Below are 16,327 nucleotides of genomic sequence, written 5' to 3'. Positions count from 1 at the left end.
CAAACTAAACTGGCACCAGTTCAGGGTGAGTCACCTGCCCCTCTCCGTGACACTGCGCCCAGCAGAACTGCTGGAAAACCTCTGAAGGGCAGAGATTTGGGGAAGGGATGCACACCACAGGCAGCGGGTTACACGATTTAGTAATAAAACATAGCATGGGGGCTTTAGTTTGAGAAAAGGAAAGGAATGGAGTCAGATGTTTTCCCTGTAAAATAATTAATGATCTGGGGGACAACACACCCGTTACAGTGTTGAAGTCTGCAAATGATACACAGTGGGGAACAAGAAGATGGAAGTCATGCAAAGAGCAGTGGGTTACTTCCAGTGCCAAGAAATCAAAGGCAAGATTGTACATCTAGAAACAAAAGATGGGTTGAGGATTCAGTTCAGAGAAGGCAAATGATCTGGTAATCGTGATTTCCCATGTATGACATTGCAGCAAAGGGCTAATGTGATCTTTCCTTGCTGAAATAGGGAATATCGTTTAGGGATATAAATATTTACTTCCATGTTTACATAAGCTGCAATAATTCAGTATCAATGTCTACAAATCAAGAAGAATCAGCTGCAGAAGAATCAGAAAAGAAAATACAGGATTGAAAATGTAGCTTAAAAGGAGCTTAATCATTTTCATTTAATAAAAAAAAATTAAGGTCACAGCTTGTATGAATTTACACGAAGAAAAAATTGTTACCAAAGGGCTGGGAGTAGAAATCAAAACATCAAACTAGAAACAGGGCTCAAAATCTAACAGTGAAAATAATTATTAGCACTGAAACAGCTCATCAAATGTCATGGCGAATCCTACAGCTTAACCAACACTGGGCATTTTTTTTGAACTGGTAGGCACTACTGGAAATTAGAATGATTTTCACAGATGTGCACAAGACACCTACAACATTACAGCTGTTCTTACTGCTTTGGCCACCTGCAAAATTTCTGTGGGCCAGACCATGAGAAGAGAGACCAGGGGCAGCACAACACCCCTGAGGAGCTCAGCCCGTGCCGGCTGAGCCGCCCTCCCACGCTCCACAGCAGCACTGATATTCCGCTCTACCTTCTCCAATTCCATATCGCACTCTTCACTGTAAGTACTCAAAGAGCAGCAAAGCATTTGCCTTTCAGAAGTGTTGCATCCCTGCTGCAGGAAGTGAACCATATGACCTAGAAACGGCACGGCTTAGTGAGGCGCTCCCAGCCTCCGGTGCAGACTGGAGTGAAATTGTGTCTTCAGATTTATGTGCACATTTGGATCTGGTAAGCACATTCAGAATTTCTCCAGCTTTATTAAATGTTATTCTACATAAATAACCTCTGCAGGAGAGAATTTCAAATAAACACATCAGAACACAGCAGTGCACATGCTTAGATAATTTTAGAACATTTTCTCTGCACTGAGCTTTTTAATTTTTTAACAGGCAACTACCATTTTGTATTAATGCAGAATATTACAGAAGAAACGCACTCTGCAACCTCCCAAGGAGAATTTCCTAAACGATATTTCTTGTTTCCCCAAAATAAAATAAATCATTAACGCTAAAAGCTTATCCCTCTCTTTTGTGCCTATAAAGCTAGATATGTATAAAATACTAAACTGCTTTACTGTATAGCTTTAATAGTACAAACATAAAAAAGGAGCAATCAGCAAACATTTCTGCTTATACCAACCAAAGTATTAAGCAAGATGCACAGAATACAAAAGAAAAAAAAAAGTACCTGAAAGAACATCTTTTCTGACCTATTAAGAGGAATGGCATAATATTGCATGGCAATATTTTACATTCCACTAAAACAGCATTGTATTTATCACTTCTGATCCATCTGGCTTTTGTCTGAAAAAGAAAAAAAAAAACTCTGAGAAGGGGAAAGCTGGAACTGCTAACCGAAGGCTGAAGAGCAACATTGAACTGTTTATCTGGCAAGGCCACTACTTCGTGCATAAGCCACATACTCCATCAAATTGCATAAATAACGCTGCAGTTGCTAACAGTGTGCAAAGACAGGAAAATACGTCAGCTATTTAAATGAAACATGCAGCTCTCCCAAAGGAGTTTGTAAAGATCCCAGGAAGTGTTACTATATTGTACCTGCAAGAGTGCAAACTAGTGAATATATCTGTTTTCACATTCTTTAGTAACATAGGTGTAAGTACTGGGATTAATTGCAACTAAAAAAGTTATAAGTTTTGGTTCAATGTTCAGCAAGACAAGTAATCATACTCAGAATTATTGAGAAAAAAAAAATCCTATTTTTAAATGGTTCACTGTAATACACAGAGGAGATTCGTGTAAACTCCAGTTCTGTGTAAACTGCAATTCAATTGATGTGAAAAATATTTGTGGGCTTCATTTATTAAATAGAATGGCAGGCAAATCACCTTTTTTTCTTGACATGCTCAAGATTTTCTTAACATTGTAGCAAAAAGCAATGCTCAATCTGAACAACTCCTGTTTAGCTTAATACTTGCTTTCTGTCTAGGTTCTACAGTTAGAGTTGATTCCAGATTCAGAAAATGTTACTGCTTTTTTTCTCCCCCACGCCATTTGACACTAATAGACATACAGCACTGCCTAGAAAATAGCCACCAACGCTTAGGTGAATAAACATTAAGGGAGGCTTGGAATAGAAACTACGCACTTTTTTGTGACCTTACAGTTTCATCCCACACCCAACCTACTTCAAATGCTACTCAGGGCAGTGGCACACTCCCGGTTTGGTGTATGTAATGCCCATTCACAGCCGAAACATGCAGATATTTTATTTCAACAGGTCGTACCACTTTTGGCTTCCAGGTTTCCCAGTTCCCCAAAACTTGACATCACAGCATCATGCATCCATGACAAGCACTGTCGAGCATTTGTGTTTCACCTTTGGGCGGTTGGTTTCTAATGTATTTGGATATTTTTTTTCCACTTTTCCATTAATTCAATAAATCAACTAGGAAAAAAATCTTTAGAACAGCAGGATAACTCCCACCAAAGCAAGTGCAATATACTGAAGTGACTAGTGCCTAAATTTGTGTGTAATAAATGGTTAGAAATATACAGGACCCTTACTAAAGGGCCCACAATGTAGGATGTCAGTGTGAAACTGAGAGGTGAAAATCACCAGTTTTGCTTAAAAAAAAAAAAATTAGAAAATTAAAATCTGTTCTTTATGTATGGCAGGCTGCTTAGATACCTTAAAAAAGTCATAAGCATCTCACTGGCCTTCCGATGAAACATGAAAGAAAAAAGGAATGGATGCACATACAGGGAATATATGTGCAATTATGAAAAAAATGAATTAACATGACTATTGGATTCTCTTAACATAGGAGTACTGGGCTGCTGATAACATGGTCTGATCACACAGCAGGTGACATTCAGCATTTGGCTGTATGAATAGATACACTTAAACTATTTCCCTGGGTAATATCACCCTTACAGTCAGTTCTGAAGAAATTAACCTCTACAGCCTGTAGCCCTGTCTAATGGTTGAAATTTTTCATACTGCCTTTTCGCCTTTACTGCTTATTTGTTATCACAAAGGCCATCATCAAAACGTTGAGCCACAAATACTCTTGGACAGAACAAATCATTATCCTTCAGTGCCTGCCCTTCTTCAAAAAGGAGAAACCTGTTTTCATTAGGTATATCATTAAGCTGCTTGCAGTTATTTTTGGTACAGCTAGAAAAGAAAACCCATCTGCATTGTAGCCTTATTTTAAATTCCCTACTGTTTCGAAACCTGGCCAAAAAAAAACCATCTCAGTAGAAAACTCATGAATTTTAGAATAATATTTGCTTATCACATTGCATGGGTTTTGGCTGAAGACTCTTAATTCTGGTTCTGGAAATGGAATAGAACAACTTATCTATTGATGTCATTGCTAGATAAGACAATTATTTCATTCTTAAACAAAAATAAAATGTATCTGCTTCTTCTTTTTCCACTTTCATTTATTTATGAAGACCTCTGAGCTGTAAATTTAATTGCAGGCTACCAGATTATCCATTCACACAACTCCTTTCTTGAAAGCTGTACTTTTATTTACATGACTCGTGTTCACTAAAATAAACCAGTAAGGAAGAGGTCTTGGCATGTAACAGAATAGTTTCATAGATCTGTGATGCAATAGACTAAAAATCCTCTAGTCCCTCACCCCTGACTTGGACATAATTATATCCACTGTTGATTAATATCATTAGGAGTGAATAAATGAACAATAAATGGTTACTGTTTCATATAAAATAATGTGATTATTTTGTTCCACAAAACTCCATCACAAAACTCATAACCTACCCCCCTGCCTTATGGCACTAACAGGTCATCAAGGCGTAGCCAAGGAAGGGACAACCTTTCCAGTCCATCACAGGACAAACATTTCACAGCTAGGCTGTGAATAAGTGTGCTATTCATTTGTTTTTGGAATAGAGAACTACAGTGTCCAAGTCTAGCATTTTAGGTCTTTAAAAACCTCCTCTGGTTTTAACGTATTAATAGTACTTTATAGTCACTTGGATCTCTCTGACCTGCCAATGATGATATCACTCTGACTGGGGTGATCATGAAAGTCCAGTGGAATTACGCAGGGGATAAGTTTCCTCTGAAGTGTTTATAGGTTTCCATTGGGTTGTTGTGTACAACCTTCCCACAAGGCTTACACACACATCACGCAATGTTATTCTCCACTGTGCTAGAGGGCCCCAATATTATTAATGGAAGGTAATTATTATGATGAATGTGCTAACAATCACCTTTGGACCTGTATAAAACACAAAAAGGTAATTCCCTAAAAATTACTGTGCTTCAGCCCAGAGTAGGCTGAAAGGCATAAACGCTCTGTCAAACACAACTGACCCTGTGTGTTAGTGGAGTCAAATCATACAAATTATACAAATACAGTACTTTGGCTTTGCATCGCTGATACCAACCTCTGAATGCAGCCACTCTGGACCTGTCTTCTGAAGTTAGTTACAAATACTTCTTTCTTCACCAGAGGTAGACTAGTACTGAAGCATTAAAGCATTTTTGCTAATTTATAAGACTGGAACAAGGAAAAAAACTCTGAAAGAATACGACAAAGAAAACAATAGCACAGTTTCCAACTGGGCAGCAGTAGCCTAGGCAGGTCACTGGTGCTCCTCGGAAGCTACAGCAAGAGCAGCAAAGCCTGGGGGGGAACTGCACAAAGGACAGAGCACCCTGGATGTGAAACATGGAGCTGAGCAGGAAAGCAAGTGGAGAAAATGGTGGTATTTCCATGGACAGTTGATATACCTCCTTTTTTTTCCTTTTTTTTTTTTTTGTGATGAAAAATACACAGCTTTCTTCTGCACTCAGAAGGCAGGAGGCTGGACCACTGCCAGCAACATTGCTACAAGCAACACTGACAGGAAGTGCTGGTTATTTTGGGCTCAGCACCATGATAGTGTATGTAACTACATGGCTTTGAGAATTAAGCCAGCTCACACCTTTCTGCCTTGGCAGGAGCATCTGCTTGCGAAAGAGAAGAGCAAGTGCACGTCTGTGATGCAAGTTATTTTAGAAGTGATGCTTAGTTATAGTAAAATTACATATTTACAGTAAAAAATACATTCCACGTGCTGTGGATTCACTGAATTTGCTTGATTTCCCTCCTCGTCCATGTTCTAAGGATGCTGGTATTTTGAGAATATACTTTTCTCATGTGTTTCAAATCCCACATTCTGAAGATGAAAGCTGAATGAGATTTAAGCATATTCAACACCTTTTTTCCCCCACAAAGCAATGAGGAAGCAATCTGAAATCAGTTTTCTCTTTCCCCCTAGAGTAACTCACATGCCTTGAGTAGCCGTCCAGTCCTCCCCAGGAGCTCTGAGTAAGTCCATGAGATGGATACATGGCATTTTACTGTTCTGAGGGTCTTCTCTTAAACGTCACTGTTAGACGTAGTTCTGAATTTGCAGTAATGTATCTCAATGGTCTCACATTCGTATCTAACCTGAGAGGATTTTAACTGTAAAGCTTGCCTATCCTAAGGCTTGTTTGGCAGCCTGCATAAAATAACTTCATACTAAATTCGCACTAAAGACTAAGTACAGCTTTGTTCTTAGTAATAAAATACATTGCAAAGTTAACAAGCTTGTATTGTATTTATCATTTTGCCAAGCAGCTATGCACAAAAAGATTCAGGTTAGTGTCCAGGCCTTAGACCCAGTTCAAAGTATTTCAGTATGCAGAAAATGAGTAATAGAAAGTAAAATATTTTTTTCTGTTAAGTTAAACCCCAGCTATTTCATAAGATATATGTCACATAATGACAGCCATTTTCCACCTTAGTTGTACAGCTACTGCTTGCACCGACCAGGTGTGGAACTGTGTTAACAGCTGCTAGAGTAACCCATCCAGTAACAAGTTTCAAACAGCAAAATATCAAGGTTATTCATAGCCTAACAGGACTAGTGACAAACAGCAGCTCCCTCAGATGAATAGGAAATTTCTTTCATTACTGAACTAGTAAACATATACTGTAAGAACTAAACACTAATTGAACGTACAAAATATATGTAAAGTGGCAGTGAAACAGGCTTTTTAATTCATCTAAGCTACCACACTTGTATTCTTTAAGATAAACTAATTTGCCACTACATACATACATTCTCATACTGGTTTTATGTGTAAACGCGCTCTTTGGGGAATTATTAAAATAAAATTTGACACTTCCCAAAACCTGGGGTTTTTTGACTCTCAAGGTCCACACACTTGTGTGTTACGATTTATACCTGAACTACATGATTTTACTTTTGCTGGCCAACAGGTGAAATGACCACACTGAAAATCAATTCCTAATAATTCCTTTTATAGTGCTAATTTTGTCATAATGCTTAGTAATGCTAAGTTTATCTTAGTAATGCTGTTTATGCTTTTTCTCTTCAGAGCACTACACAAAACAACTTTCAAAAGTGCTTGGAGTCTGTTGCTAGAACCCATGTAAATATTTTGCTATTACATTGACTCCAATTAAATTTAGATTACACTCAATAATGGGTGTGTGACAACAAATTGCTTTAGTTGCATAATGGCCACATGGCTGCTATTTATACTGAGCTCCTTCCCAGGGGCACTTTGCTCTCTGATGTACCCTCTCAGGATGCCTTCCCCAGAGCATATTCTCAGTTTACCCAAACGATTGCCCGTGGGCAGCAGCACTGATGTCACTTCAGCAGGCACACAGCTACTGACTGACATGGCAAGCTCATTTTAGGCAAAATAAACCTGAGGTACCTGACAGAAGTTGGTTCAGATTACCTTTGTCTTTACTTACAACTTCCTTGTTTGACCATCAAGCATCCAGTCCTTTACCAACCTGCAGTTATCAAAGGGCACTGTTTTACACAAGTACATTCTCTGAGAAAAGTGGATTGAGGCCTCTTGCCTCTGAAAAGTATTAAGAAATAGGGCTAAGGAAATGCAGAGCATTCATCTTGGTCCAGGAAAAAAAATTAATCATCCAAAGCCCTTTCTTAAATGGCCTTGATCTATAGGGAAGGAGGTGTCAGCAGAGATGGATTACAGGCTCCCTTTTCCTCCTTGAATCATTTTTTCTTGTCTCTTCTTAGGGGTCAGAAGATCTTTCCCTCTAAATTAGTAATTTATTTTTTGGCTAGGATTCATATATTGCCTTTTATGACCATGGAGATGGACTATGGAACGTGACACATCTGTATAAAACGCGCTCCTACCAGCAGTACAAAGCAGTAGAAGAACATGGCAATTGCCACATCATAACAGGATGCCGTCAGGACAGTAGAGCACTTAGAAGCAAGTACATGTTTGACTTCCCTGAGTTTGCAAGGCAACTGCAAAAACTGATAACTTAATTTTCAGATACACTTACCCAAAGCTAAATTATCAGAAACAATAAAACTAAAATAGCAGCAATTACAACCTGAAGGAAAAGGGCAGCCACAGTCCATAAAAGAACACAAATTGTGTGTAACGGAACCTCAGAGCCTCCGAAGTGATCCCTTTTAACTTTGGTAACAGTTTTTCAGTCAGACAACTCTGAAACTGGATCAACATTGTCACCTAGTGGCTGCTGAAACCTGCCAGGGAGAAAAATTCCTTGAAGGTTGTCACCCTTCCGTACCAAAGCCTCAGTAATGGGATGTGATAGAGTGATTTTCCAACCAAGCTACCAACTACCGTTAGCTCTTTCTAGAGTCTTAATACAGGTCTTCGGTCACAAAGTGTCAGGTGTCACAAGACATAAATCGTTTTCTATTGACAGAAACCTAAAGTTACTGTACTTCTGGACACGGCAATACAACCTCTATTGACTTTCTTCACTGTGATCAATCATTTTTAGACATGCCTTAAGTTTTCTGCTGCTATAACTCCCAAAGACACAGCTCAGTCTTTATATAAAACTTGACATAGGTCAGGTCATGACCTGAAGTCATCATGAACTTTAATGTAAATTAAAATGTGACTAACCACTTCAGTACTGTAGCTTCATCCTATCAAAGTGCAATAAAATAAAGAAGAAAAAAATTGTAAATTAAGCAACTAAAACAAACTAATGAAATCAAAGCAAACAGCACTTTGCAGGTTTTTTCCTACCATTCCTCCTCTGCTCCTGAAAGCCTGAGACAGATCTTTCTGAGATCATTTCAAAGCAAAGAATAAAACGTCAACAAAGTAATTCCAAAAAGAAAACAAAATTTTTAAATCTGTGGCAATCTGTTAGCTATCTTCAGTAAAGTAAAAGAAATGGGTTTAGATATATTTCAGATTTAGAAATTATGATCTGTTATTCTATTTTGCATAAAAATACACTGTGATTTTTCTCAAGGAGCTTCTCGGGGTAGAGATTCTTAAGCAGTGTGCAAGCTTCAGGTCAATGCACTTTCAAGAACCTTGTGAGGGAAAACAATACATTTATGTTACAGACGGCAATTTCACATTTACAGCAACTTCCAGCTGAGGAACTCAAAAGTTTTATGGAAGTGCTGGCTGAGTGCACGTTGCTGCAGAAGCCACATCAAGACACACCAATTCTAAGGCCCCCATCTTGCCTCCTGATCAACCCAAATAAACCCTTACGGTCAAATAAGCCCACCAGCCTAGTGGGATAGCCTCTGTTTAGTAGGTAAAGAGCTATCAGTGAGAATCCAAGTGCAGGATCTTTGGCAAACCAACCAGAAAACCTGGAGAAAAGAAGTCAGAGCTGACTGCTCTCCATTTTCCTGCTTGTGTTCAAAATAGTTGGTTTATTTTGTTATTAACATCTGTTGCATTAAAGGGGAATGGAATAATTTAGCAGGAATTGTATTTTTTGCTAAAGGTTTCTTATAATATTAGATCTGTAATTCCCACTCCAAGCAATTTCACAACGTAGGTGAAAAAGCCCACCTTTCATGGTGAGCTTTTTTTTTACGAGTTCACATCAATCTCAATTCAGTAATATAAAATTGCTCTTTATTCTTATATTTACTGTTCAGTGACTCAAAAAATATGTTGAAGTTGCTGTCTATGAAATGAAAACAAAAATTCTATTCTACCCATAGAAAATGAAAACAAAAGAAAAAAGGCATTTACTTACCAGATCTTCTCCTTTTATGCATACTAAACCTTCTTGCTCCTTATTTGTCTAAATCATGCAGAAGCAGCATAACCAAGTCAAAGATCTGGATTTCAATACTGGCAAAGTTATTTCACATGTTGTAATCCCCTCTGCACCTCTGCAGTTCAAAAGACAACAGTTAGCACAAATAATACTGCAGGTTGAATTTGGCCCCAGCTTTTTTACTACTGGTGGTGGAGCAAAAGTGGTAATAAAGCCAGCTTGCTCTCAGAACAAAAAATGGGGCTACAAGTCAGGAGAAAATGTTTTTAATTTAGGCTGAAAACACATTAAGTCAATGACATCATATTTTCCTAACACCACTTTTACAGTCCATGCGTAGAATCAGTAGTTTTCTTAACCTAGCTTTATTAATCCAGCAACTAAATTACTATGCCATAGATGTATCACCATTTTGCTTGAGGAAGGCACAAGTTCCAGGGAAATTTAAAGCTGAAAATGCACAAAGCAATAAGCTGCAGGAGGGTTTGGGAAGTACTGATAGAATCATGGCATTGTGACAACTGCCACACTCCTTACCTCCTGCAGTACAATGCAATAAAATTACATCAAAAAGTATCTGCTACCTGCAGTTTTAAACACTCATGTTTGGAATTGTGAAGAACATTGTAAATGTTAGGTATTCTTGCTATGACAGGATTTCATTAACTGCCAACTGCTCAATTGGCACACTCTAAAAACAGACCAAAAAGTTACATCTTTCAGTCCGCCTTTTAATATAGATGTAATAGAACAGGCAAAAGTGAAATCACACGCTATTATGATATTTGAAATAAGTTGCTGGTATGTTGTTTACATTTCATGACATCATGCAATTGAAACTACAGAGAAAGTACTAGAATTTAACAGAAAGATCATTTTGTTTGCATTTTTCCAACATGTTATACCAAACCCCTTATCTATATTTGAGGAAACTGGAATGTGCACTTGAACTGAAGCTTTGCTGGCTGCATTTCAGTTCCATCTTTTAGATACAGCAAAAAATTGTAGGGTATATTCTAAATTTACTCCAGTCATAAGGCCAAAGCAACTGTTCCTAGGAAATAAGAAAGCTATGATATATAAGACTTAGCTTGGAAAACCTCTACACAAAGTCTTTACAGCTGAAGTAATCTTTATGGTACTAAAGGAAGAAAATGGGACATTTCAGGTTTTTTAATCTCCTATGAGGACATTTCAGATTTCACATAGGAGAAGCAGCAGCAATTACAGTATAAATACTGGCAGGAAATATATCAAAAAAGAGAGAAAGTACTAACAGCCACTGTTTAACCTGCTTACACAATTCAGAGAGTAACAGATCTGTACGTTTCAAATGAAGATGCTAAACATGAGCTTATATTGAGAAAAAAAAATAAGCCTTTTAAAAACAGTAAGTAGAAGATAAAGGTCTTGAAAACCAAATACACAGTTGTAGAAAAATGATAAAGCAAACTTCTTTAATGAACAGAGACATCAAAGATAAGAAACTCTCAGAACAGCAGTACTGCCACGAGATGGGATGCATTAGCTATAGGACTATATATGCAGGAATGAGCTGCAGTTTAACTGACTGGAACCTCTGCTTTTATCACGGGTAATTTTTACAGTATCAACAACAGGCTTGGGACTTCTTGATAGATTCATAGTATTTTTTACTTTTACAGTGTTTTTTAGGAAGAAAATGTGTTCATAAATAAATTCAAGCATGTATGTGTACATATACATATGTACAAGTATATATACACACAGAGAGACATATCACAGACATATATATTCACAAAACATATTCAGATATCTTATATGGCCTTACTAAGATAAAGATATCCAGGCTGATACTGTCGAGTGTTTTACAATCTTTATTTCATTTTATTACATCAACCCTAAAACATCATTAAGCCAAAAAGAGAATAAGATTAACAAATGCAGAAAACAGTAACACAAGGAAGATGATTTACACTATATAAAACTGATTTCTAAATTAAATGCATCAGCTCCGAAAAGAAGACTTGGGCACTATGAAAACCCTTACCTGACTGATGTGCAGCACCACCACTTTGAAAGGCCCAAATATAATAGAATAACCTCCCCTACCTCAGCAATCCATACCAGGGAAAGGAAAAGTTACCATTAAAAAATCCAACTATCATGACAAGTATCAGGGGATCTTAGACATGTGAAAATGGTGAAAACACAGATTTTGAGATGTCTGATAAATTTACAGGTAGTCATTAATCTCACTCCGAAGAATGAGAAGTCATCAAACTATGCGGGTTTCCAAGCGGTTCTTTAACCAATATTTCCTGACTGTGCAGTCACAGGCGGCCGTGGTTCAACCCCGGCTGCCAGCCAAGCCCCACACTCGCTCCCCCCAGCGGGATGGGGGAGAGGACTGGAAGAGTAAAAGTGAGAAAATTTGTGGGTTGAGATCAAGACAGTTTAATCAGTAACGCAAAAGCCACGGGCAGAAGCAAAGCAAACCAAGGAGCTCCCTCACCATCGCCCATGGGCAGGCTGGTGCTCAGCCGTCCCCAGGCGAGCAGGGCTGCATCACCCGTAACGGTCACTTGGGAAGACAAACACCAATGCCAAACGGCCCCCTCCTCCTTCTTCTTCCCCCAGCTTACATACACTCAGCATGATGTCCTGTGGTATGGAATAGCCCTGCGGCCAGTTCAGGCCAGCTGTCCTGGCTGTGTCCCCTCCCCATTCCCCGTGCCCCCCCCCAGCCCTCTCGCTGGCAGGGCCTGAGAAGCTGAGAAGTCCTTGACTTAGTACAAACACCACCCAGCAACAACCAAACCCACTGGTGTGCTATCGACATTGTTCTCACACCAAACCCAAACCACAGCACTGTACCAGCTACTCGGAAGAAAATGAACTCTATGCCAGCTGAAACCAGGATAGAGGCCAACTGGTAAATGCTCCGTCCATGTGCACAGTGCTGTTCCATGGGATTCTGGTTGCACTGGAAATGCAAGGCAGGAATACCGGTAAGCGCACACGCTGTTTAAAGGTATTTCACTTATTCCCCTTACCCTACATTCCTGAAGGTGCATCTACAATCTACAGCGGCAAGACGACACAGATCAACAAACAACTCAAGAAACCACACAGATACACGAAACTAGGGGACTGGCCTGTGATGATTTGCCAAATAAACCTGCCTGTGAGGAACCAAGGTTTTTATTTCATCAGCAACTCTTTAGTGTTTGAAACTATGATTAACAGCTGTGTTTTAAGAAATCTGTTCTATTAATGGGCATGTCTCCTCTTACACTCTGAGATAAAACCTGTGCAATGACTGGCTTTCATTCTCTATAGAATACAGACAAGAAAAACAGATGGATGACTAAGATTAACAAAAGTCTCTAGAAACTAAGCAAAGCAGAATTTGCATTACATTCATCAAGAAGATGATTAAGCTATGTATATGAATATAGTATTTCAAACGACAGTGAAGCCAGTATCCACGACTGAGTCATCCAAAAGGAACTGAAATAGTTTATGGCTCCTGATATTCAAAATGCGTAACATGGAAAACTTTATGAATGCAATTGAATATTTTTTTATTACTAGCTTGTTCTGAAACTTGGCTGATAACAATTTCAGCACTCGTGTAGGGTAACAAAGACGTCATACGTGACAAAGTCATACACTTTGCCAAACAACTGCATAGAAGAAACTATTTCACTGTTAGGATTCCCCCATGAAAGAGACACTACAAGTTTTCTCAGAGCAAGGCTAGGCTCTGCAAGCTTACAAGGAGAAGTACTCAGCAAAAATCCTTGGCTGGAGAAGTTTCAGACCCCAGATTCATTCCTGTTTGTTGGTCAGCAACTTCTTTATAACTTGATGGATTCAGTGCCACTTGCACTAGTACAATAACAGAACACCAGGCAAAAGCAAAATTTCTGCTAGAACAGGCCACAAGCGAGACAAGGTCTAAGTGGCATCATTTTTCAAGACTCCAGGAGTCTTCCAAGTGCTGCGACCACTGCAGCTTGGAGGGACAAAGGGCTGAGTGTGACAACAATGAGCACATAAGGATTTCCAGGACAAACGCATTGTAAAGCTGTGGGGCTTCCCAACTGATCATAATTCTTACCATTACCTTAAAGAGCATCTCTGTCTATATGCTGCTCCCCAATTACTTCTCACACAGCATATAGACATACAGATATGGAAAAGAGAGGCTGTCATATACAGCAAGAAAATCTTTTGACTAGTGACAGTCCTCAAAATATCCATTCATCTTGGCCCTCTGCGAATGAGTTAAAAGGTCTACACCCGATCCACAGAGAAGACAAAGGTTTGTCTCTCCTGTAAATATTAAACATTCAGGTAATTTCCCTAATTATATTTTTGCTCAAAATAGCTTTAGAACATTAACAAACTAAAACCAAAACTACTAATATTTTAACTGACAAATGTCTGACTCTGCTAAACTTTAAAGAGAAAGTTCTGGACATAAATACGCATAAATCAGCATTTCATTCATAGAATCAGAGAGTCATAGAATAGTTTAGGTTGGAAGGGACCTTAAAGATCATCTAGTTCCATACCCTGCCACGGACAGGGCCACCTCCCCCCAGCCCAGGTTGCTCCCAGCCCCATCCAGCCTGGCCTTGGGCACTGCCAGGGATGGGGCACCCACAGCTGCTCTGGGCAGCCTGGACCAGCACCTTGCCACCCTCACAGTGAAGAATTTCTTCCTAATACCTAATCTAAATCTATCCTTTTTTAGTTTAAAAACATAACCCCTTGGCCTATTGCTACAGGCCCTACTAAATCTCTGTCCCCACCTTTCTTACAAGTCCCCTTTAAGTACTGAAAGGCTGCGATAAGGTCTCCCCAGAGCCTTTTCGTCCGCAGGCTGAACAACCCCAACTCCCACAGCCTGTTTCCATAGCAGAGGTGCTCCAGCCCTCTGATCACCTTCATTGCCTCCTTTGGACTTGCTCAAACAGGGCCACATCCTTCTTATGCTGGGGGCCCCAGAGCTGAATGCAGTACTCCAGGTAAGGTCTCATGAGAGCAGAGTGGAAGGGAGAATCACCTTCCTTGACCTGCTGGCCACGCTTCTTTTGATGCAGCCCAGGACACGGTTGGCTTTCTGGACTGCAAAACATGTTGAACTTTTTGCCCACCAGTACCCCCAAGTCCCACTTGGCAGGGCTGCTCTCAGTCCCTTCATCCTCCAGCCTGTACTGATACCAGGGGTTGCCCTGACCCTGGTGCAGGACCTTGAACTCGGTCTCATTGAACTTCATAGGGCTTGCATGGACCCACCTCTTAAGCCTGTCCAGGTCCCTCTGGACAGCATCCCTTCTCTCCAGTGTGTTGACACCACTCAGCTTAGTGTCTTGACCTCACTGTCCATGTTACCAACACAAATGTTGAACAGCACTGGTCCCAGTACCGGCACCTGAGGAACACCACTCGTCACTGGTCTCCCACTTGGACAACTCTTTGAGTGCTGAATTACTAAACTGTCTATTATTACAAAATCCTTCTGCTTAAAATTCAGAACAATCAAAGTTTGTAAAAGAACACACCCCATAATACTGCAGGCTACATGGCTCAGCAGACTCAAACAGCCAGCCTTACCTGTGGAATAGTAAAATCTAAGACCTCTTCAAGATAACCTCCCCCTCTCTGGAAGTACAAAGCCAGAGCCCACATGATTACAGACACAGGTAAATTTTTAAAGAGTAGAAGTACTGAATCTCAAAAAATGTCAGAAGTATTGAATGATGGGAAGAAGAGCAGTTTGCTCTCATAAACTCAAGTCACAAAATATGTATGTTTTAATATGTACAACCAAGAATTTATATATCAAATATATGGAGCTATGTCAGGTAATGGTGAGTATGGGAGCATGACTTTATGAGTTCAAAAAACAAACCAAAAAAACCCCACAAAACAGAACAAAAACCCCGACAAATAAGTAGTTCTTATACTTTATAAAAGTATACAAATGTATAAGTAATTTTGTATATATTATATTTGTAAGTGAAAGTAACATTTAACTATTTAACAGATAACTCTTTTTAAAAAGAAAGTACAATATATTACTGCTTTTGTTGTCTCAAAGAAATCAATCTGTCCAAGCTGACTCAGCAGTAAAATTGGCAGGCTATAAAGCTATCAATTAATACAGATGCTTAAGCATTCTTTTAACCAGTCTAATCAAAGAAAGTTTGTGCCACATAAGGAGCATTAACACATCAAATAATATGCCTGCATTATGAATACAAGGAGGAAATGTTGAACTTTGCTGAAAAATTTATCTTGGAACAGTATAAATAACGTACCAACCAAGCTATAATTCAAGTCATCTTGGCTTTCACAAACAGTTTTGGCAATTGCTCTATATCCACACTGGAAGTTATTAAGAATGAATGCTTGCTACTGCATAGAACTACAGTACTCCATAAACTTACTGAGTCATTGCATAGTTAGAAAATTTACTTCGAACCCCTACCCTCTGCTCCTTCAAGCAGTGCTGCAGAAGAACAGGTAATACATTCAGGATTCCTCCCTGTGTTGTTCAGTGTTTCATATGAGATCACTGTATATGTTTATTTAGAAGGTCAGAACTTAATTTGCTTTGTAACTCCAAATCTCAAGCAGCTGCTTTGAAATATGATGCAGTCTCACTACCCAGATTCCACTATCAAATGTGGAAATTGTGAGTAACTTTGTACCTGTAGCAAAGGCTCTGCAGCTCAAGCC

Source organism: Falco cherrug, chromosome 4 (assembly GCF_023634085.1).
Source record: "Falco cherrug isolate bFalChe1 chromosome 4, bFalChe1.pri, whole genome shotgun sequence".
Taxonomy (NCBI): Eukaryota; Metazoa; Chordata; class Aves; order Falconiformes; family Falconidae; genus Falco; species Falco cherrug.
This window is presented reverse-complemented; position numbering follows the sequence as displayed.